Genomic DNA, 24,067 nt, shown 5'->3' on the forward strand with positions numbered 1-24,067 from the left:
TCCCGGTTCTAAACGTGCCTTGGCCTTTCATAGGCCAAACTTCACCCTAAATAACAAGGTAGCATGTGTTGCATTGCCACAGGGTCCTTTCTACACCAAAGGTCAAGAGCAAAATATACAAGAAAGGGTCTAAATTCTGCAAGTGCAATAAATAGCTCCTGCAGAAGAGCTGGGGCCAAAATGGGTGGAAGAAAGAAGAATGATGGAAGAAGGAGAGCAGCAGAGGGGTGCCACTGAAGTAGCACATAGGCTGCAACCCCTTCCCTATTGACATTTGCAGCCACAATGGTGAGTCCTCAAGGAGCTGTGTCAACCAGATGGATATTTCCCTAGGTCATGGTGTCCTTCTCCAGCTGCTCAGTGGAAAGTGATTTTGTATTTGTAGCCAGAATTAATTCCCCTCATCTGTTCTCTCTGCTTACCTATTGCTGGCTCTGGCTGTCGGAGCCACAAATCCACTGGATGCCTGTCAGACGTGTGAATGGGGGCTGCCTCCGTCGTCCCCATGTGTCGCAGAAGTCACTGCCCTGTTTGAATGCTCGGGCTTTGGGCTTTCATCACAGTCAACTGGAAGCTGCAGCTCCGTGGCCAAATGGTACCCAGACAGCGAAGGACATTTTAATACCAAATCCACGACCAAATCAATTTGCTGCAGTAAGCTACTTAGTGGGCCCATCTGGTAGTCGCTAATTTACAGGCTGGGCCATCTGCCACTGTCACAAGCTGGTAAGACTAGAAAAGTTACCCAACACAGCCAACAGTTTAGCTTTGTTTTAATTTTTTTTCCCCTCAATACTGTGTTCTGTTTCACTGCTAGCTGTCGGTAATGGCAGTGGTTTCTGTTCTGAAATCCAGATTTCTCAAACCTTGGATAATCTTGTGCAGCAGGGAGACGCTGCTGCTGTGACTCAGCAGCTGCTGCTGGTATGTTTGTGCAGCATTCAAGCTGCTGACAGCAGAGTGGAGTGGTTTAGGAAGCTGTGTTTCTACCCAGCGCCTGCATATTTTAGCTTGCTGTGACAGGATATGTGGGAAACTTATTCTAAATATATGTTATTAAAGCCACAGTCCTCGGAGTTGCAGAACGGCTTCTGCCCTAATGGAAACAAACAGATAAGGCTGCTCTTTATGATTTAGGCTGCGTAACATGGAGAGCAAATCTGTCAAGAGCTGCAGATTTGCTCTCTGGGTTGTTTTTCAATGTGTGTGGGGAGTGAGGGATGAAGGTAGGTTGCAAATTCTTCAGTAAAGGTCAGCTCTGAAGAGTGACATTTCTGCAATCGCTGCAAAATGCGCCGTGTCATTGCAGGGTCAAAGTGCTGCTGGAGCTTTGGAGGCTGCAACAACTGGAGAGCACAGATCCTCATGGCTGGAATAGTGTTGTGTCCCCAGCCCATTGCGCGGCAATGTTTGTTGCTTGAAGTAGTCAGTGCTTGACTGTTTTTTCTTTCAGATGAGAATGCAAAGCAACCACCAGCTTCAGCTGCTGGAACTTCCCTGACGTTGTGCCTGTGCAATCTGAATACTCAGCTAAGGGCAGTTTAATTTCTGCCCTTACTGTGTGGCATCCATCTGTGTGAATATTCATCTGCTCAAGTTGGGCACCCTCCTCCGCAAGAATGACCTAGCGGCCACTTTTGTTCAAGGTCTGCATGACCAGGTCTTGTCATTTGCTCTTGGTGAATGCCAGCTCTCAGAGTGCTTATAGCTTGGATTTAATTCTCTGTTTGGCAGTGACATGGCGAAGCTGAGCTAAATCTCTGACTGCAGTAGAAAATTCTGACTTAGTCTGAGCACCATTTTCCTTTGAGAACGTGTTTAGGTGCCCTTCAGAAGGGGTTGGCATTTAATCCACTCTTGTTCTGCGCATTCTGGGCTCTGGCAGCCTGAGCGGTGGAGGTGGTGGTACGCAGGATTTCCGTGGTCTTCAGCTGTCGCTGTGCAGAGGGTGGAAACTGAGTCAGTGCAACAGAGCCAGCACTGATCTTCTGAAGGTTTGACCCTGGGAACTCCTTTGGGCTTCTCTGGATTAAGATGGAATTCATCCTAGAGGGAAAAACCCTCAGCAACAACAAAGACTTGGGGAAACAATTTTTTTCTTGACAAGGCAAAGACCCAAAGCCATTCCCTACCGCATGAGACTAATGGTATTCTGCCTACCGGGACAAAAGCTCTCTACTGGAAGTTTGGGGCTGGGATTTTTATTTTTTTTTCATCTGAGCATGGTTTTTGTCACTTACTGTGATTGAATGTGATATCCTTGGGGGGAATATTAATTGAATTCTCTGTAAGCCTCTGCTTTAAGAATTGGGAGGGCCCAGAGGAAAGATTACCAATAGGATTCCTATGTCTAATGTGATTAAAAATTATTTGGCTGCAGAAGAGAGAATGTTGTTGTTCTCCATTGTATTTCTCTGCAGAGATAACACTGATGCTGACTACAGAAGAGACAGGTCATACAAGTTTAATTTGAACAGCTATAAAAATAAACTTGCAGTGGGGCTGCTCATTTGAAATTTAGTAAAGAGAAGTTACTACCATAGCTCCACGTAATCCCAAGGAGGCGTCTTCATGTACTCTTTTTGGAAACCAAGCTGTCAAGGAAGTTAAGCTGGGAAGTTGTTGTGTGAATAGCATGTTAGACCTGAAAGGCAGAATAATCTTTTTTTATGATGGAATTTGGGTGCTGAGCACTGATCTTTGTTGTCTTCACAAAGCTCAGGGACAGGAGGCTCAGGTGAAATAACCAGCCCAAGGTTACCCTAGGTCTCCGGTGGGAGCAATGATTGTTAAGCTCTCATTATCTCCCAATACTTCCCTACTAGAGACAGACTGACCACAGTGGCCATTTGTGCTACTGGAAAGATCCTTCAGTTGTAGGAATTTGGGTTAAGGCAGCTGTGATGACTCAGGCTTTGCCCCCAGATGCATTACATTTATCATGGAGGCTGTAAATGAGGCTGAAAGCTTGCAGGCTACTGCAGGAGGGGTGCGTGGGAGGTGTAAGAAGAGAGGAGTGGGTTGGGGGGGGCTTGTTCACAGGTATGGGAGCCCCTGGACCTGAAACACAGACCTGACTTTCAAGCATCCTGCTCTACATCCTGTTTCATTGAAGCCTGTGATATGTTTTAGTCAGGAATGTGCTCCTGGGAGAGGCACCACACCTCCTGCAGCATTTGAATCGGAGGAACTCAGCCACAGGACCAGGAGCTGTGATGCCATCCTCCTGTGACCATGTAGTCTTGCCACCTTGCTGCTTGTGTGCTGAGAGCATGGCACTGCCCGAAAGTGCAGAGGGTGAAAACAAGTCTCAGCTATTTAACCGGTATGCAAAGGCAGAGAGTTGGGTGTAGATACTACAGTGGACTTTCCATCTCTGACCCTAGTTTGAATGGCTGCCGAGGGTTTGTAGCTTTGCAATGTGGATAATTTGGATGTGAAGGTGAGAGGGGCTTCAGCCTCGTTTGTGTGCCTTCTGCTTGCTTTCTGCAATGAAAGTGGATCAACATTGGCCTCGCAGTTCTTGCTTTGGAAGATGCTCCCCTGGCAAACAAAACCCCTTTGTCTTTGGCTTAAGTTAATCATTGATTTAATTTGTGGTTATTGCTTTCCTTGTTGTAAGATTGTTTTCTCAGTGAAATGTCAGGTGTGTCTCTAACCTATGTTTTCACCTGTAATTTCAAAGCTTTTAGGTGTGTGTTTTATGGAAGAGGCAAAATCTTGCTGTGTTTGAAGTATCCTGAAAAGTTCTGAGTGAGATGCATGCAAGCTGTGCAAGTGCAGCTTCAGCTTCTGAACAGCAGGGAGTATTTCACAGGGAGGGAAAAGGCACTTGCAAGAGGTGAAATATACCTTTAAAATCTGCTTAAGAAAACAAGTAATTTCCTCATACTGAGTCTAGGCCACTCTGTTTGATTTCTGAGTTATTGCTGCCTGTCTTGTCATTACCCTTGTGTGTAAATAGCTTGTACAACCATTTTTACAATAGCTTGTGATATAACCAGATAGAAACCAGATAGATTGGCAGTGCAGTCATCTAACATGTTCTCATAACACGTCATCTCTTCTCTTTGAGGGGTTACAAGACTTTATTTTTCAGAGGCAAAGAGCAATGAGCTCTTAACTTCAGTAATGTTTAGAGATTAGAGAACATTTCACTCATGCCTAGTAGAAAAACATCTACGTAATAAATTGGCTTATTTTACGGTTATGTAGATATTGAAATTAAATCTTTCACCTAGTCAAGCAATGCAGTGTTTTAATATAACTGCCAAGGAGCAACGATGGACTGTGTTCATGTTCATTATTGCATTGAATAAACCTTCAAAGCTCCTTGCAGAAACTGGGACAGAACAGAAGGCAAGATGACTTTCCTATTTCTAGCTTCAGCAAAGTATCAAGCCTTTAAGACTGGCTACTTCTTGCAGTGTGAGAAAAAGGCCATCTTTCTATCCTTTCCCAACAAAATAACAATGTCATGACGCTAAGGGTACAGTTTTATCTGCAGAATTTTTGAGCTCAACTAGTACAACTTTGAATTTGAGGCCTCTGTATAAAGGTTTGACTTGGTCCTTGCTGAATAATACATCCTAGTGAAGGACATTCATTTAACACAGCCTATTTTCTGTAATGTAATCCTCCTCACTCTTCTTCTTGCCCGGGCTCCCTACAGAAGCTTTGTGTGAAGGTAAGCCTCTGGCTGGTATTGCTCCGAGATGACTAATCACACACGTACCTGTAGCACCTGAGATCTCACAAGCCTTAGACAAGCAGAGAGTAGATTTGAAAAGAAAAAAAAAAACAACCCAGGGGGTGTTGGTATCTCTGTTTTTCCCATCAAAATTATATCTGTGAATGTAAAAAAGAGGCAGAAAACTGCAGTTTGTCTCCACTAGCTCTTAGCTTTGCTAACTCAACCCTGTGGATAATCCTGTGCTCTTGGGAGGTGATGCTGAAAAGTCTTATGAAGAGGCTGAATACCGGCAGCTCCTGCTAATGTTAAACATACGCTGGGTAATGAACATGGTCGTGCTTCAGGGAGATGTAGCAGCAAGGGTGAGTAATGCTTTTGTAGTGTAAAGCAGAGCTTTTGTCTGTCTTTGCTAATAACAGTCATCTACATGCGTGGTACTGAGCAGAGGTGTTGTGCTGATCCTGTGAATTAAAGGCAGAAGGCCCGTGGGATACACCTTCCTCGTGTCTAAGCCTAGCATTGCAAACTACCCAGCCTTCTCCATTTTATCTCCATGTTACCCAAACAAAACCACTGCAGGATACAAGATCAAGGGATGACCATCCACATTTTTTATGCAGGGAACAGGAACTTTGCTTGCCTGCCTGACAAGGCTCTCCATTCCTGATCTGTTCTCTCATCAACTTAGCCCATGGTCTCTGCAGCACTGTTGTAAACTGGCATCCCTCAAGGCTTTAATGTGTGTTGACATTGTTGTGCAGTGACAAATGTTGTACTTCCTTGTGAAATTAGTGGCTCCTGATGAAACCTTTCAAGTCCTCCATTGACAGCTGAATTCACGATTTTCAACTTGCCTGTTAGCTCTTCCTTTGTTAACTACCAGGTGGCCCTGGAAAATACAGACAAAAAGCATGATAAAACATTTAATGACCTGCAATGTTCATGACAGTACCAGAGAACAATGTTACTACAGCACTGCTTCCATGACTAACACATTTGTGCCAAGATTATGGACTGTAAATCCAATAATATATTGATCTGATTAGCATAGTGCCAAACCAGCTGGGAGGCTGATGTCGAAGTCTGCAGGGAGGTTAAGCGTAAATCCCACGCAGGTGGAGGACTGAAGCTTAAATCACACCACGTTAGCCCTTAGGAGGGCATATGTGTGCTGCTGAACATTTCAGTGCTTTCTGTCTCTCTCTTCTGCAGTCCTGTGTGCAAGTGAGCAGATAGCAACACACCTGTGGGGAGCACCTTGTGCATGCCACGGAGTGAGCAGGGTAAGGTGAGGTCTTGTGCAGTGAGGACTGCAGCTTGAATTCCTCCTAATATGTGTCCTAGCAAGTGCTTTTGTGTATTTACAGCTTCTGATCGCATTTCAGACAAAGAACTGTAAAGGCAGAGTCCACTATCTTAAAACTGCAGTTGAAAGCAGTGTTATATGTAGCTGTTTTTTACTGCTAGCAACTTCAGCAGTTGAAATTGGACCCCAGAGCTTCAAAGCAGCTGCTTGCTTAAGGAAGTGCTGCTGAATAAAAGCTCCCTGCTTTTTCTACACTACCAGCTGTGTCAGCCCAGCAGCAAGGAAGAGGATTTGGCCTTGAAGTGAATCTAAAGAGGAGAGAGTGAGAAGAGAGGTGGAGTTAGCAATAGCAGCCTGCAGCATGGGAAGATGAGAAAGCAGAAGCAAAGAGAGAGATGCTTGAATCTCTGTGTGGGTGAGCTCTGAGGAGCAAGGTCTGAATAGAGGGGAGGACCAAGGAGTTTAAAGACTTAATACAGTGAAAAGGCAGGGATTACATTCCTTTTTCTTTCTGGAATATCAATCAAAGGAAAAGGGTAAGGGGGACAAGGAGGAAGTGAGTGCAATCAATGCCAAATTCCAGGTAAAATATGAACCTTTAACAAAAAGGGACTGTGAAACGGGAAGAAACCCTACAATCTTTTCAGTGTAATGCAGGAAGCAAAGAACAATATCAGGCACATGAGGCATGATACTCCTATTTTGTGATATTTCTAATTTGTTTGTGTAACTGTGCTCTTAACCTGTCACTGGCATTACTTTACTTAACCCTTAGTGCAGTATTAGCGCATTGTCAAGTATTATGGTCTTGCACAGCAAGAAAGTAACAGGCAAATGCAACCATTTCTTCTTTCTTACCTGTTTTTTCTTAAACAAATTTAGCAGAAACCTGGAGACAAGTAGGTGGCATTTACTTCTGATAGCACTACAGGCTTCCATAGAGAAGTGTGGCTTTTAGCCAAGTCTAACAGATTCAGGTTCAACTCCGCAGATTTTAGGCAGCTCGAGGTAAATAAATCAGAACCAGCTCTTAAATACACGGAGTAAAAATAGTCCCGTCCACTTTGAACTGCTGCAAGGGACTTGACTGCAGCTTTTTGTCTGGAAGTCTCAGAGGGAGTTGAAAGTTTGTACAAAAGTAAACAAAACTGGGGGGCAATCTTGTTTATACCTTTTAGGGTAATGCCATAGCCAGTCTGCAATCCCATTTTGTCTGAAGTGCTGCTCTGTGTAATTGGTCCCCTGCAGCTGCTAACAGCTTGTGCTTACCTTTCAGTACTGCCCCCCTGGGAACTGGAGGAAGGCAGAGCACACAAGTGGCTTGCTCAGCTTCTCCATGGTGGTGATGTAGGTACTTCATGTGGGGTCCAGTGCCCCAGCCAGCATCTCACCACAAAGATGTTGGTTTTTATCTGAGACCTGCAAGGCAAGTAGCAGGGTTGGGTTGAGTGGTTGTCTTCAGCAGGTGGTCATTTTCTTGGGGCCGCTTTCTTGTTCTTGGGGCCACTTTCTTGCCATTCTGCTGAGCAGACAAGAGCACAGCCCCTCCAGTTCAGCTGTATCCAGCAGTGGTTACCAAACCCACAACTGTTTTGGTAGTCCTGGGTAACCACAGTGCTCTGCTTACCCTTCCTTTCCTTTGGCAATGGTAACAGACCAGTGACTCACTGGGAGAAAATACAAAACTTTCTTTAAGGAAATTTTTCAGAATTCAGCGTGCCTCTGAATGATTTTGTTCTGTTAGGTGAGTACGGTTAAGGTGTTAATGGGAAGAGGCTAAACCTGCCTGTTCCTGTTCTGCTGATGTTTACTGAGGAGCGGAGAAAGAGGAGGTTAGTGCTGTGAAGTCAAAAACAATAGGCTTTAAAAAAAATAGGCAGTGCTCATGAAGCCACTGAGTTTCTTGTCCTTTTGGAAGAAGGGCACGAGCTTTACAGCCGTTTCTGGCAAGCCGTGAGTAGGCTGGGGAGCTTTATGTTCTTCCCTTTTTAACAATGAGTTGTATTTTCAGAAAAAACTTGCTGTTTCTCATGATTTTTCTGTTTGGGTGGGTAGTAGACACAGTAAGCCAACACATATTACTCTCTTCCTTGATTTTGGAGCCCGGGTAGTGTAGGTCTCTAGGAGTACAGTAACTAAGCTGTAAGAGCTGCTTTCAACATATTGAAATTGTAGGCTTAATTTCAGTGTGGCTGGCTTAAAAGCAGCACAGTTTTCTTTCTGCTTTGTCTTGTGGCAGAATGCCATGCCCTCCCAGATTCCTGCTGTGGTTGTGGTGGCTTTTGGAATTACGGAATAAATCTACTTTTTTCCTTCCTAGCTCTCCTTGAGCGAGCCGTGAAAGCCCTGCTCTCTGAAAGGCATGTTAGAAGCCTTCAAATGCACCATAAGAGTATCAGAATGTGACGTGGGAGAATAATCTGCATAATCAGATTTTAGGTTTTATCTGGGCTTTTTGTTCAGAAAAGGCTGTGTTCTTTGCTGAAATCTGCACTGTGACCTTTCACCCCTTTTCCTAGTTAGCATGCACCAGTCTCTATGGCCTAAATGGCATGCAAAATGTTGTGGATCACAGATGAGAATTCAAAATGAGTCTTCAAGTTGCAAGGACCTGAAATAAATGTGAAAAATTGATTTTTAAGACAATAGAATGGCCTTCCTAGGACAGAGGTACCAAGTGGGAAATGGAATAACTCAGCTTGACTGACGAGGATTCAGGAGTCACTGAATCAAGTGTGTCTGGATCAGATGTTCTTGATATCTGTTGTGGCATTGGATTTCTGTGATGTCGTAAAAAGCAAATAGGGATAGGCTGCTGTTGTGGTTTAACCTGGCAGGCAGCTCAGCACCACGCAGCGGCTCGCTCCCCCACAGTGGGATGGCGGAGAGAACTGGGAAAGTAAAGTGAGAAAGCTTGTGGGTTGAGATAAGGACAGTTTATTAGGTAAAGCAAAAGCTGCACACACAAGCAAAGCAAAACAAGGAATTCGTTCACTCCTTCCCACCAGCAGGCAGATTTCAGCCACTTCCAGGAAAGCAGGGCTCATCACACGTAATGGTTTCTTGGGAAGACAAACAGCATCACTCTGAACTTCCCCCCCAGTTCTGTGGCTGCGGGGTGTCCCTGTGGCAGCCTGGGCCAGCTGTCCTGGCTGCGTCCCCTCCCAGCCCCCTGTGCACCCCCAGCCCCTCGCTGTGGGGGCAGCACGAGGAGCAGAGCAGGCCCTGGCTCTGTGCAAGCGCTGCTCTGCAGCAACTGAACCAGCTGCGCGCTGTCAGCACGGTTTCCATCACAAATCCAAAACACAGCACCATACCAGATACAATGAAGAAAATTAACTCCATCCCAACCAAACCAGGACGGCTGGGTGAAAGTAGGTGATAATGGATGTTAGCAGGCTTGGCTGATTTAAAAAATATATATATATATACAAAATTTAATATTTTAATATTTATATTTTATATAAAATCTTTTTCCAGCCTTTGAGATTTTTTTTTTTGAAATAAATCTGCAGTGTGAATGGGCACAAAATTTAAGATGCAATAATCATGTTTTGTGTCATCTGTGATATATTAGGTAATATAGTGACAGGAACAACCGGCACCTGGTAGCTTAGTGCCTCAGACAGCCAGAGAAATGGTAGCTCCAGGTTCATACTTCTGTGCTTTGCCATAGCTTTTCTTAGGGAGGATTCTATAAGCTGTATCTCTTCAGAGGGAGTAAGGAATGACTATACGATGCTTTCTGTAGTTGAACACATTTTTGAAAGTAGGGCTTTTTCCTGGAACATATGAAAATAGCAGCCAACCTTACCCGGCAATGGAAGCTCAGCTTTTGGGTTTACCCATTTGTGCAGCTTCTCCAAAGAGGTCGAAACACTTCCGTAACAGACGTGACCTGAGAAATCAAGTTCATTGCTGTATTTCTCCACCACCAGCTTGGTGCTTGGAGCCTGAGTCATTTAAATGAGTTGTCATAAATGGAGTCCTTAAATTCTTCAGCACATCAGATGCCAGTGTGGGAGAGCTCAGCTGTGGTTCCCAGGCCAGTTTTGTGTCCTCAGGTGAGTCCTCCACAGCTTGAGCTGTGTGTGTAAACCTGGCTTTGGCAGCCAGGAGCACTGCGTACCCTCTGCTACATCCTCTCCTCTTTTAGCAGCTGGTGGCTTAGATGTGGTAGTTGCAGGTACTCTTGTCTGTGGTTTGCATTTCATTTGGCAAAGCTCTTCAAGATGTATAGAAGTGTAACCAGCTGCAGCTCACCTTTGCAAGCTTTTGCTTCAGTTGCAAAAACTGCAAGTCCAGCTTTTGACTGAAGTCTGTGTTAGTTTAAAACCAAAATTAGGCAGCTGCCCAAAAGTTTGCCAAGGAGCAAACCTACTTCTTGGCATTAAAGCTCTTTAACCAAATAGATTGGGAGGTAAGTCCGTGACAAATTGAGCTTCCACTGGCACAAACGCTGCGCAGTAAGATTTACAGAGACATCAAAATTCTGGTTGAGTTCAGTTTCCCTTGAACTAGGCTGTTGTTTTAGAAATGACCTACTTGAAAATACACCAAATAATGTAATTACTATCAGGAAACAACTCACCTTCTGCTGCTTAATTCTATTTTTGATGTATGCTTAGTCCATTTCAAAGGAACTGTGTTGGATGGCGTAGTGGGTTTCCCCTTCCCAGTTGTATGGTAATTGCCATGTAATTACGCTGTTATATTTATAATGTGCATGCCTTATTGTGAGGCAGTGATTTATGGAACGTAGGTGTATTACATTAAATTAAAAAGTGCTGTATATGTTCTTCACACAGAATTGCTAATCCCCTTAATGACGGTAGTCTTTCACAGCCATCCAATGTTTTAATTCTCATGTGTTTAAGGTCTGTAATAATCATCATCTTGTTAATTTTCTGGAAATTACGCTGGCTGCTGAGGTATCTAATGATTGTCGTCATGCTTGCAAAATAACATTTTGCTAGTGCCTAAACAAGTCAAGCGTGCTAATAAACAGGTTGAAGAACTTCTGGTAGAGGTATTCTGGTACCGGTGTATGCTTCAAGGTGCTTGGTGTGTCTTTGTTAAAAGAAGGACTTGTCAGTAATCCCACTGCAGCGATGGTAGAGGTTAAATTAAATACGTTACTGCTCCACTTGTGCACACAGGAGCAGCAGCTCTCCATGTAACCTGTTCCTTCTGTTAGGCTTACATGGTAGCGTCACCAGGGCACTTGAAAAGATTAAATCTAACCTAAAAGGATGAAGCAACTCTGGAGATTGCCTTTGTGTGGATTACTTTCATAAATAGGCAGTGACCCCAGGGGGGCAACACAAAAGCTCTTGAATCCTTTGCTGTAATGAATACATGTGGCATCAGAAACTTTAAACGTAGCATTTGTGTTGCTAGTTTTGGTTCAGGATTTAAAGGAGTTTTTCGTTTCTTTTTTCATTTTTTTCCTCTTTCTATGATGTTTACTTGTAACCTGTTATGTGACTTCCCTGGTCTTAACATACATTGCACGTATGCCCTATTTTACTGTGTTTCTGGTGACTGGATTACCTTTTTCCTGTGTATTTTCTTCTTCAACATCTCTTTGTCAGTATGTCACTGTCCTTTTGGTGCGGATGCCGAGCCAGATGGGATCCTTACTTATTTGATCTTATGCGGTTATGTATTCTCATCTCCTGTTTGCTCGCATGTTAATACAGTTCCGTGCTGAAGGCCTGTGTCTCTTTGCACCTGGGAGAAGAAATAAGCAGTCTGGCAGTGCAGGACCAACAAGGCCCTTCAGAGGTTTTTTCAGAGGACGGGATGAGTTTTATTCAGTGCAACACGGAAGAAAAGGTATTGCAGAAAACAGGAAACACAGAACCCCTAGTTCATAATAGGGTTTGCATTTCTGTTAAGGTGCTTTACAATGCAGTGGTCCAGCAAGTCTAAGAGACGACTAAAACCTGCAGTCTGTGTCTAAATGCTAACCATCGAAACAGGACTGCTGGCTCTTGCTGTCCTGTCCTCTCTGAGTCCCAGAGATCCGTTGCTGATGAAATAAGTCACAAGAAGAGGCACCACCTTGGCAAGACCTTTTGCAGCAAACACTATATGATGACTGGTTATAAGTTGCCTGGGAAAGGCTTCATGAGCAGCACGCTTCCTGCAATTAAGATCTCTACTGCCTTACTTTCATCCTTCAGGATTTCTGTGTCATATCTTGAGCAAATGAAAGTTGTACGGGGGAAAAATAAAGCTTCAGTTTTGTATTTGTGCTAATGCAAAACTGTTACTCCTGCCATATATTCCTGAATTCAGCTAAACTGAAGTGACTGGACAAAACAACTTCATTTGTTTCTGTTTTGCACAGAGCCAAACCTGATGAAACTAAGTGTGATTGAACCATGTAGGCAAATGACTTTTTATCCTGAATTTAAATGTTTGTATGCGGGCTTTGGTTCACTGCCACACAGGCAGAGAGAAACTGGCTGTGAGGAGGACAAAGAGCTCATCACAAACACACATAATTGCTTTGACGTGCTGCACAGCAAGGGTAATGGCTTTGGTGAAACTTGGTCAGGCAGCTGCACAACTAACTTCTCTGCAAGCATGGAGCTAGTATCATTCGTTATAAGCCTTCGTGCAGTTGTCCTGCTGTTTTTATAGTTTTTTTAGTCACAGCTCAGGCACCGGGCAGATAATGACATGCAAGTCAGATGCTCATTGTCCTGGTGGCTGCACACAGCTGTGTGCTTGTTCGGAGCAGGGCAGTCTATAGAAAGGATCCTTGGCAATATGGTTGCTCTTTTCCTGCCTCTCACACTCTTAAGGCCAGCTATGTTTTGGTTTGCATCTCCCCTGTACTGTGATTTCATCTTCCATTGGCAATGAGACATCAAAGTTAGATTGATTAATGTTAATCGTTTGGTTTAGTCATTTTTTTTAAATTTTTTTTTTCCTTCTTGAGATGTGTTTCTTTGTCTCTGGGATTCTGCCCCAGGACACACATGCACAGCTTGTCATTGGCACAGAGCAGCCACACACCCTGCTAAGCCAGCATCTCTTGTACAGGTTTCATGGTGGAGAAGAACCAAGCCCTGTAGGATGCTGAGCTGCCAGTGCAGCCAAGTGGCGCAGCTGGGGGAGTAGCTGCTTTTGTGTGGTTAGCCAGACCATTCCCCTGTGCGACGTGCTCACCTTTGAGACAAGAGCAGGTAGTCTCTGGCAGATGTAGGAGCAATCCCCACATCACTGATCAGCCAGCGTGCCAGCTACCTGTTGTGGCTGCTGTACTCAATATGCATGCAGTGTCACTGCTCCTCTCCTAAGCAGAGTCCAGAATAAAACCCCAGAGCAGCAATTGCTTCTGGTACATGTCTTATTTTTAGGGTAATCCTTAAAAGTACGTCAGTCCTTAAAATCCTTTAACAATCCTTCTTCCCTGGGGAGAACAGCTTTCTGTCAAGCTATTCATCATGTAAAAATATTTGCCTTTTCCATTTCTGGCTAGAAAGCTGTTTTCACCTGTGGTGCGTTAACCATGGCTGCCTGCCAGGAGCCACCAACTGCTCTCTCAATCCCTCTCCTCAGCAGACCAGGGGGAGAAAATAAGATAGAAAAGCTTGTGGGTCAAGGTAAGGACAGGGAGACCACTCACCAGCTGCCATCACGCTCTGGTGTGGGATCCTCCGTGGGCTGCAGCACGGATATCTGCTCTGCTCTATCTCCGTGGGCCGCGTGGATCCATGCCTAGAGCACCTTCTCCTCCTCCTTCAGTGACCTTGTGTCTGCAGAGTTCTTTCTCTCGCACTTTTCTCCCTCTCACGGGAGCTGCTGCACAGCGTTTTTTACTCTTTTAAAAATGTTACCACGGAGGTGACAGCAGGTTTGCTAGTGGGCTCAGCTTTGACCAGCAGTGGTTCTGGTTTGGAGCCAGCTGGGTCTGGTATGGGGGTAGCCCCTGGTCTCTGCTCAAGAAGCCACTCCTGCAGCCCCCTGCTACCAAAACCTTGCCATGTAAACCCAGTACCTCACCTGAGCTTGTATTAACAGCAGCATCTGGGCAGGGATGTTGTTCGTGTCCTTGGTCAGAAGCTATGGGAAAGAATTTTTTCTTTTTTTCTTTAGTAATAAAAGCCAGGAAACCTGAGGCTCTACCCTAAGACATGAATTAAACCACTTATCAAATCCAATATTTTACTCATCTCTTACCTCTGATGCTAAGCCAGTAGTCTGAAGAGGGTGAAGTCCTGCTAAGAGGGCTCACTTACATAACCAGGGTCTGTGCTGGCCACAGTTAATTATGACTTGTTACCATAAGTGACTTTAAAACAATGTCTTTTGAGGTGAAGAGCACTTTGTGCTCCCACAGGCACAAACTCCTCGTAGCTGTAGTTTTATGTGCTTCTATCTGAAAAGTGATTCTGTTCTACAGGCATCTCTATTTTTGTAGAGGGGATGTTTTGCCAGTGCTGGGATGGAGAGTCATGGCTTGCCTAATGACTGTTTTCTGCGCTGTGATTATGTCAGTTTGTGTAGGAGTGGCGGAAAATAACAGCTATTTAACATGAGATGATCCATTCAGCTGCAGAGTCAAGAAGTCTTAGTGGTGGGCTCGAGTTGATGAAAAAGGGGATTTTCAGAGAGAGATGAAACTGGTAGGAAGATGGGGGGTAGATAGCATTTTCCAAATAATCATTTGTCTGTTGCCTTTAGAAACCGAAGACTTGGCTTAAATAGCATCCCTCCCACAACATACTTGATGTAGTAAATACTATGCTATGAAATCCAATGCCTTCAGACATGATTGCTAATGCTGTTGTGATTGCAGGGACTTGACTGTTCTGGTCAGCTGTCTTTAAATGAGACTGCAGCCTATGCTGCTCCTCGCTAGCAGCCTTAATCTTCTGTTTACAGTATGATCTCAATCATCTGCCATAGAAACAAAAATAGAGTTGAGAGGAGCAGGAAAGAAACAGCTGTTAGCTTTACACTTGCCCTTTTGTGCTCGTTTTGATCCTTGTATCCTGCTGTTCATGATTCAAACCCGCCCCTGCCCACCGTCCAAACAAGTACCAGGCTTTGTGAAACTCACTCATACAGGTTGTTTCCGTAAATTTCCCACCTGGTTTGCAAATATTTGTTAATGTTGGAGTGAACCTGTGAAGCTGGAGTCCTGGCTCTACTCCTCTTGCAGAAATGCAAGTTGCAGTTTCTGTTTTTTTGTAGTTTATACCATTAAGTATGCAACTGTAGAATTTAAGACCTCAGAGCACCTTTCTGACCTTGTGAAATTATTCTTAGCTGCAGTTTTCCATGAGGTAAGCAACGCAGTTTTATCTCCGCAGTAGCAAAGTTGCCTGCCTGGCTTGGTTGCTTTCTTAGTGTCTGCAAGTTCCTGCAATAGTCTTTTAAAAAGTAGCTGGTGGTCCAATATGATCTGTGTTGGCATAACTTAAATATCTAACCCTTGGAAACTAAGTGTGGTAGCCTTGGAGTGAAATGATCAGGGAGGGTAAGGCTCCATGGAGAGTCTGGCAGCAAAACCCGAACATGAGTGGCCTGGTTCCTGTGGATGTCCCAGACCTGCGTTATCTGCAGTGTTGGCTGTGGAGACCAAGACTTCTACAAGTCCTCCCTGGTTATGAGCAGGCAGAGGTTTCACTGGGGTGTGGAGCATCTCCTCCATGTCCATGCTTGCACATAGATCGTCTGTCTCTTTGTGAGACTCTTTTTTTTCCTGACGTGCTCTTCAGTGCTTGCTTGCAGATTTGTCTGTCCACATCTCTGCAGCAAGGAGGTGAAACTTCGAAGCCTAACTTAACCTTGAAGGTGGATTTACTGCTGCAGTTGCTTCAGATTTTTTTTGCCTTTCCTGGTTCTTTGTGCTACGGAAGTTTTTGCTCCGTGGTTGTTTTTCCAGGAAATGCAGCCAGGATTGATTGGGCTCAGAGCTCCTTTTGCAGCTAAAGATCATCCTTCTATCAGCTCATCCTGTGGGAGATTCAGCCAGAGAGAACAACCTGGCCTTGCTTCTACTGTAATTGCCACTTTTTTTTTTAAAGTATATAAATAAATACATGAAAAACAATTTTTTGACCATCTGAAGAAACCCCTCCAGGTTTTCGGATAGGTATGTCTCCATCAGCTCTAAAGTCTTCTCCTTTCATGTCCCAGATATTAAAATACGGTACACCAAATAGGTCGTGTGCAGCTGAATCAAATTTTGTTAGGCCTTTAGTGTGTTTTGAAGTTGCATGCCTTTGAAATAGGAAGCTAGGCTTCTTATTGATCCCCCTCTTGCTCTCCTCCAGGCATTTGAAATTGATCTGACACCAAACTGAGTCTGCAAGTGTTACTCAGAAATCACTGAAATTCTAAAGGAGACTGTGGGTGCATATTTTGCTCCCAAATATTTTCTGTTTTATGAGCTCAGAACAGAAGCTGCTGATTGAACTAGGTCTTGCCATGTTCGCAAGGATTTGCTCTCTGGAGGTGAGTTGGTTTCGAAGCAGCATCTGACACTAAAATGTGGTAGTTCTGTTGTTTGTTTCTCCTTGTCTTGGAAAGTAATTAATGTAAATCTACTCAGGAAGCATTCTTAATCTAACTCAACTGAGTAGGGTTTTCTGCAGGCTTGCAGAGATCAAAAAATCTTAACTATAACTCTTTGCTGATGACATCTACAGAAATGCCTGCAGAAAACCAGTGATCTGAAGCAGTTTGAGGTTAATACAGCTCAATTTGTCTTCTGGAAATATTTTTTTCTTTACCCGAGAAGACAGAAGACGAGCTCAGAATAGATCCTTTAATGAAAAAGCATTATCTTTATGCTATATATCTAGACAAGTGATGTATAAAACAAACAAACAAAAATCTACAGTACCTATGAGCTGGTGCATGGGGTTTGTCAGCAAAGGAGCTGCACCTTCCTCAGCTTGTACAGCATGCAGTTCCTTACCTCTGGGCTGGACCTGGTCCTGGACCAGTGGTTTGATGCAGGGCCAGCAGCAGTAGGCTCTGCACTGGGCTTTATTCTGTTTTTAAAAATAGGCAGCATAATGTAGATTACCTGACAGTGTGAGTGGCTCAAACAAGCTGTTTGGTACAAATGGATAGGATAATTTTATTTAATACATGCAAGTTGCAAATATCAATCAAACCTCTGTCTCAGAATCGTATTGATGTAAGTGGATTTTGAATCAGTATCATCAGATAATGATACAGGAAAAGCTGAGTTCTTATAGTTCGGCAGCACAAATAGCACTAACCTCGGAGCTTTCCCTGCTGGGATGTAGTTACTTGATTGTTGTGCTTATTCTTTTAAACTCGTATGGACTGTTCACTTAAACTCATGGCCACGGGTTTGTGGGCTTTTTCGGTCACTTGAGACTCCCTGGTCTCTGGGAATTTTGTTTTTCTCATAACAGAAGGCCTAGCTGGTTGAACAGCTAAAATGAGAACCTGCAGTGGGAGTGCCATGTGTTGAAGGAGGGAGCTGGCTATGTGCTGGCTATCTCACCTCTGTGCCCGGAGCAGATCTGCCTGGAAACTCTGCTAAGGCACGTGGAAAATGAGGAGGTGATTGGTGACAGCCAGCATGGCTTCACTAAGGGCAGATCATGCCTGAAAGTGTGGTGGCCTTCTACGACAGGGTTACAGCATTGGTGGATGGGGGAAGAGCAACTGACGTCTACCTGGACTTGTGCAAAGCATTTCACCTTGGCCCTATAAATTGGAGAGACATGGATCTGATGGATGGGCCACTCAGCGGGTAAGAAATTGGCTGGATGGTTGCACTCTTGCGTTGTGGTCAATGGCTCAATGTCCAGGAGAAGACCAGTGACGAGTGGTGTCCCCGAGGGGTCTGTACTGGGACCGCTATTATTTAACATCTCCGTCGGTGACATGAGCAGTGGGATTGAGCACACCCTGAGCAAGAGGGCAGACAACACCAAGCTGAGTGGTGCGGTCCACATGCCGGAGGGAAGGGATGCCATCCAGAGGACAGGCCTGAGAGGTGGACCCGTGTGAACCTCATGGAGTTCACCAAGGCCAAGTGCAAGGTCCTACACCTGGGCCGGGGCAATCCCAAACATGAATCCAGGCTGGGTGACGAGTGGATCGAGAGCAGCCCTGTGGAGAAGGACTTGGGGGTGTTGGTTAATGAAAAGCTTGACATGAGCCAGCAATGTGCACTTGTAGCCCAGAAAGCCAGCTGGACCCTGGGCTGCACCAACAGCAGTGTGGCCAGCAGGGTGAGGGAGGGGATTGTCCCCCTCTGCTCCGCTCTCATGAGACCACACCAGGAGCCCTGTGCTCAGCTGTGGGGCTCCCAAGCACAAGAAGGACAGGGACATATTAGAATGAGTCACTAGGAGGGCATGAGGATGATCCAGATGATGGCTGGAGCACCTCTTCTACAAAGAAAAGGAGGGTGGTGAGGCCCTGGCACTGGCTGCCCCGAGGAGCTGTGGGTGCCCTATCTCTGGCAGTGCACAAGGCCAGGCTGGATGGGGCTTTGAGCAACCTGCTGTAGTGGAAGGTGTCCCTGCCCATGGCAGGGGGGTTGGAATTAGACAACCTTTAAGGTCTTCTCCAACCCAAACCATTCTATGATGAGATCAGCACATATATACTGAGATGAGAATATCTAGAGTTTGAGGTCAAGATGCTTATTATAATGCAGAAAAAAAGCAGACTGGGAGCAGGGGCTCAAGCCCCAGCGTTGCAGAGGTGAGGGCACTGACTAACCCTGTCTCCCTAGCTTGCATCTTCCTGCGTAGAGTTGCTTGGAGACTTAAATGTGCATCTGATATTAGACTAGATGTCATTTTTAACAATGTCTGGAGCAGGTCGGATGAAGGTACTTCTGTGGCTGCAGTGCGTCTGAAATTCCTTACTGGTCAACTTTTTCTCCCTGTGCTGAACCTATGGACTGATTTCTCCTGAGGGTCAAATGGCTTAGAAGGATTTTGACAACTCTGGCACAGCTCTCATTTGGAGTTCAGCAGTAAGAAGTATTTTAAGAACTGACTGACACATGTTTTGGGTAGGGCTCGGTACTATATCACTTAACCTCTGTACCCAGGCAACCATAAATCCACTTCCTTATCTTTTATGGGCTTGAATAGTTATAAATACTGGTGGCGAAGGCGAGCATTTTTCTCTTATACTTGTGCTAATGGGTAATACGAAGGAGGTTGGGGAAAGTGAGCTCTGAGTATTGCTGCCCAAACCAGAGGGAGGAAGAAAGTTTTAACCTGCTTTTGGCTATGAAAAGCAGATGCTATTCTGGCTGTTTAAAAAAAAAAATAAGTTGCTAACCTTTTTTCTCTGGTGTACATTAGACACGTAATCCTTTATCCTGCAGCTATGCAGTAGAGTGTTCAGTGTGACTAATACAGGGCTTTAAAATAAAAGAAGGAAAAAAGGGGGGAGAAGCTCTGTTGAGCATTTACTGGCCATCCTGTGCTCTGCACTGATCGTAACCAATGGAGTTTGTTGCACTTCAGCACAGGCAATAGGTTAGCTGGAACTACTGCGTCCTCTGAATTAATTCACTTCCTATGATTTAAGGTGGATCTTTTTTTCTCTAAACAAGAGTGGACTGTATGCATTTTTCTATAGGAGGAGAGACTGAGTCTAACTCCTCATTTCAACCAAAGCATACTGGACGTGACAACTTACATCAAACTTCTTAGCTTTGGCGCACTCTAATAGTGTGGCTAAGCACAAAGAACTGCTTTTGATGTAATAACTTGGCTGAGTAATCAGTGCACAAGCTGAACTCATAGTTGATAGGTTTGAGGTCTTACAGGCGAAGGCAACTGGAGGCTTGTTTGTTAGGAAGAACACTAATGGTGAACACACCTTTGGATGTGCTGCTGGTCCCACCTCGTACTGCTCTGTGCTGGGGTTGCTTCAGTTTGTAAGATGGTGGTAAATTCCTTTTCTCATTAGTTTCCCATCCTTTTTTTTTTGGGTGAGGAGATTAGGTCAGGGATTGTCTTACTTTTTCTTTGCAGATGTGTATAAATCAATGGCATTCTGTGGGAGCTGGTGCCCTGCTGTGTTCCATCACTTTTAGTTTTGAGTAGTAAGATGTGACAGCTCACCTCTGTCGTGCAGGTTCTCTGCCTTTTGGTCTTGTACTTTCATGCGACCTGCTTCTTGAGCCGGTGGCTGAAATGCTGGGGGGCTTGCTGTTCTGTATCTGTGCTCTTAGTCATATGGGCTGAATTTTTGGGTAGACCTGTGTAGAGCCAGGAGTTGGACTTGATGATCCTTATGGGTCCCTTCCAACTCAGGATATTCTATGATTCCCACTGTGACTGCCAGCACTTGATGAGTATAGATGTTTAGTAGTTAGAGCAGAAAGCTTAAACTTGCTGGAACAGGAGAGACGTAGAATGTTTGTTCTTATCTACAGAGGCAGTTAAGTAGCACCAGGACCTGGTAAGGTGTTTCTCTTTGAGCCATATGTTTGCAGCCGGAAAAACTTGACTGTCTATAAGGGAAGTCCTCTCAGCCAGTGCCTCTGAGTGCTTTCCTTGGAGCATGTATCCTGAGTAGCTGGAAGGCTACACCATCAAGAAATAATGTAGTAGTGGAGCATGGATGTTTCAGTCTTGGTGAAGTGTGAGAAGGAAGACCCTGCTCCCAACTGGTTAATCTGTGCTCCTTGGCCAGAGCGGTGGGCAGCTGATGAAACATTTGTCCATCTGTAGCACGTTTTCCAAAATGCTAAGAATAAGATAGAGAATTAGAAAGAAATCCAAGTCTATTTTCATCCAGATTTATTATGGCTTTCTAGTTTGGTGTTCCCAGGAAGATTTACAAAGAAAAATGTAATTGCTTGCCTTATCCTCTGCCTTCTGTGGAAATCCGAAGGAAGCCTGTCTGGGAGCGTTACAATGCAAGGGGAACTGGAGGCACTCCAGGTGAAGACACAAAGGGTCTAATTCTGTTTCAGGACTTGATTCAAGATTTGGCATCTAGAAGGTAAGCATCCTTCTCAGTGGGAATTGTTGTTCCAGACCAGAAAGATTAGACCAATCTCAGTGGAGAAGAAAATATCTCAAACTTTCTGAAGTGGCTTGTGGCAGGTTCTTCCTTTGAGCAGTAAGCGTGTTGGCACAGGTGATGACTACTTGTTCCTGAAGGCAGATGTGTGACACAACATATCCAAAGCATTGACTGGCTAAAATATCAGCAGCTCACTGAAGGAAAGCAAAGACAATGGCAACTGCGTGAAAGGAAGTGAGAACGAGCACAGACTGGTCTGCGTGAGGAATTCAGGTTTTCTTAAGTGCCTGCCACTGGGGTGTGATGGTATGTGAGCAAATATCTATCCAGAATGTGCTGGGCTCACTCACTGCAGGCTCTGAAGATGTGACACATTCACAAAGATCAGCTCTGAGCCTAAAACTCCTCTTTTTCGGATTGAGTGGCCATACTCTGCCAGGAATGTCCTGCCCCAGCTTCGTTGGGTAGATGGTGTAGGAAGGCCTATGACCCCAGGAAAGTGCAAGTACTCTATAGATATAGGCTCGTTTAGGTTGAGTTTAAGCTACTGAGCACATTAATAGCAAGATGCCAATGACTTGCCAGGTAGAAAATGAGGACAAATCAAAGGGCAGATGCACCTGGAGGGGTATGGCCTCGTGAGGTGCCATTGCAGTGTGCCATGCTTTGCCCTGGGAGGACAGCAGAACAGCACAGACAAAATTTCCATCTGTACAGACATGCAACTGGCATGAAACCTGGGCTTAAAAGCATCTTTTCTGCAAGCAGCATTTACTCTTGGAATGCGTTAAAACAGGAGGCCTCAGCTTTTAGCCTTTCCAAAGAAGAAATGAGATCATCCATGCAAATATAATGTCTTTCGTGGGAAGTACCAGGCTGGAGTGACAGCTTCCCGTAAGCTGCAATCCTCTTTTTGTCTCTCTTTAGTCCTCTCTCAAGCCTATCTGTAACACGTACCTGTATTCCACAGAAATAGACTCGCTTCCTCTGGAGCTGAGTGTGATGAGTTGGATGGCTCTGACAGCAGCATTGTCAGCTGGTTTTTAGCTGGGCTTCATTAAGCCAAGGCACTAATACTCTTTGATTCATCTGTTTGACTACACATGAAAGGCTTAAAACAGCAGGCTCCTAAACTCTCCACTGGAATTGTTTGCAGATGCAGACACTTAATGGTGAAAAAAGTATGCTTTAGAGCCTGAAGAGGGCTATCTAAACCTGTCCTCAGCGCTTTCAAGCCATAAATAAGACTTCAGGCATGTTTGGCTGAGGAAGCTTGTTAGCTTGGCAGGGGAGGGGGGTTCTTTCCCCTGTAATTTAAAAGATTGATTCCTAATTACCTACCTGAACGTTTGGTGTCGTGCATGCTGAGTGGCTGAATGTGGTGGCTGAAGATATAATTTCCCTTTGGGGGGTCCTTGTAATTGTATGGGCAGCGAAGTACCTGATCTTGTCACCTTTTGCTACAGGGAAACGTTCAGGTCCTGGAGATCCCAGTGCCTTTTCCGCAGCGTGGGAAGGAAAGGGAAAACAGAACTGCTTGTTTCACACATTCCTGGGCTGTGCTTGCTTCTGCAGTATCCCAGCACTCTCCCAGCAACGTGCGAGGTGACGTGGGTAATGTCTGTCATGTGCTGGTTGTGCTTTCATCTTCTTCCCAGGGGTGGGTGCTGTGCAGTCATCTTGCTTCAAATGTGCACAACTTCTATACGCTCGTTAAAGACGGGACAGCGAAGGGAGCACATTGCCATCCATAGACAAAGCTGCTCTCAGGGCTGCGATGCACACATTGAGTGGTGATGCTGTTCACGGGAGGAGGAAGGTTTTGTGGCTGCTTTCACTCTAACATGATTTAACTATGCCTAGATTCAGTCCGTGGTGCAGAGAAGGATGCAGCCTGTCAGAAGAGGGGACTGTATGGTTTTCTCTGTAGTTCAAGAACTGATTTGATGGTGTCTAAAGAAATCAAACTGAAGCGAGCACTATTTTGCTCTGTTGATACAAAATCCTTCCTTTGATGCCTGCTGTCAGATGTGCTTTTGCAAGCTTTGCACTCAGTGTACTGGAGCCAGCCCTGGCACTGGTACCTCTTGCTCCACAACCATTATGTTAGTGGGATGGGGAGGTATTAAAGCAGATCCCTGCTGGGCTGGTGGATTCTGGTAGGGGGGTTCTCTATTGCAACTGGAGTGATCTGGAAAATAAATGCTAAAGAAACTTAATGTCTAATAAAAAAAAATTTTTTTTGAGCTGGATTTTTTTTCAGAGCCTTGGGATACTGGAATTCATTTGGAAAGCTCAGGGATTCAGTATGAAAGTAAGGGCAAGAACAGTTTATCTTTGCTTAAAAATAAGTGGGAAATGTGTGTGGAAGGACGAGCCAAGTCCTTCACTCTGATATGGTTTTAAATTGTGATGTTTTGAATTAGAGGTGAGCTGGATGAAAGGAAGGGGATGAGGCTGTTTTGCTCTACTGGGTCTGGTTGGGATGGAGTTAAGTTTCTTCACGGCATCCTGGGTGGTGCTGCACGTCGGATTTGTGACTAATGCAGTGCTGATGCCAGGCTAGCATTTTGGCTGCTGCCGAGCAGTGCTTGCACTGTGGCGAGGCTTCCTCTTGTTCCTGCTCAGCGCTGCCAGCGAAGGAGCCCAGGCTGGGCAAGGAGTTGGTGGGGACACAGCCAGGACAGCTGCCCTGAATGACCCAGGGCATGTATGTGCTGTATGACCCCGTGCTCAGTTCCTTTCGTGAGCTCTGGGTTTCCATCCCAGGACAAGAGCTGCTTGTCAGGCCACTGTGCGAGGCCACAAGAGACAGACAGGCTTTCCCCAAACAGCTGTGCTAATTAGGCTTGTACCACGTTTATTTCATTTTCTGGAAGATTTGTTTCCCTGGTAGAACAAATGAAGCTGGAAGCACTTTTTGTTTTGGTTTGTTTTTTTAATTTTACAGGTACAACTCACTTTTACAAGGAGCAACATGAAGTCTTGCACCTAGAATCTATGTAGTTCTACATGGCTTGCTTCATTTCAGGAAAAAATACAGATGGCATGACCTG

At 44.9% G+C, this 24,067-nt stretch overlaps 1 protein-coding gene across 17 annotated transcripts in view; it reads left to right on the top strand.

The window, feature by feature from the left end:
* Positions 1–24,067, top strand: part of TRPM8 (transient receptor potential cation channel subfamily M member 8) — a 143,749-nt gene that overhangs the window by 43,116 nt on the left and 76,566 nt on the right. Inside the window, exon 1 of one of the 17 annotated variants that reach the window (XM_066999598.1) lies at positions 2,984–3,325. The exons of the other annotated variants lie outside the window; for them this stretch is intronic. The gene's annotated coding sequence lies outside the window, so the exon portion shown is untranslated. Of the gene's footprint in view, positions 1–2,983; positions 3,326–24,067 lie in introns of those variants that run through there. 17 annotated transcript variants of the gene reach the window in all.

This window comes from Anser cygnoides, chromosome 6, assembly GCF_040182565.1.
Source record: "Anser cygnoides isolate HZ-2024a breed goose chromosome 6, Taihu_goose_T2T_genome, whole genome shotgun sequence".
In the NCBI taxonomy this organism is placed as follows: Eukaryota; Metazoa; Chordata; class Aves; order Anseriformes; family Anatidae; genus Anser; species Anser cygnoides.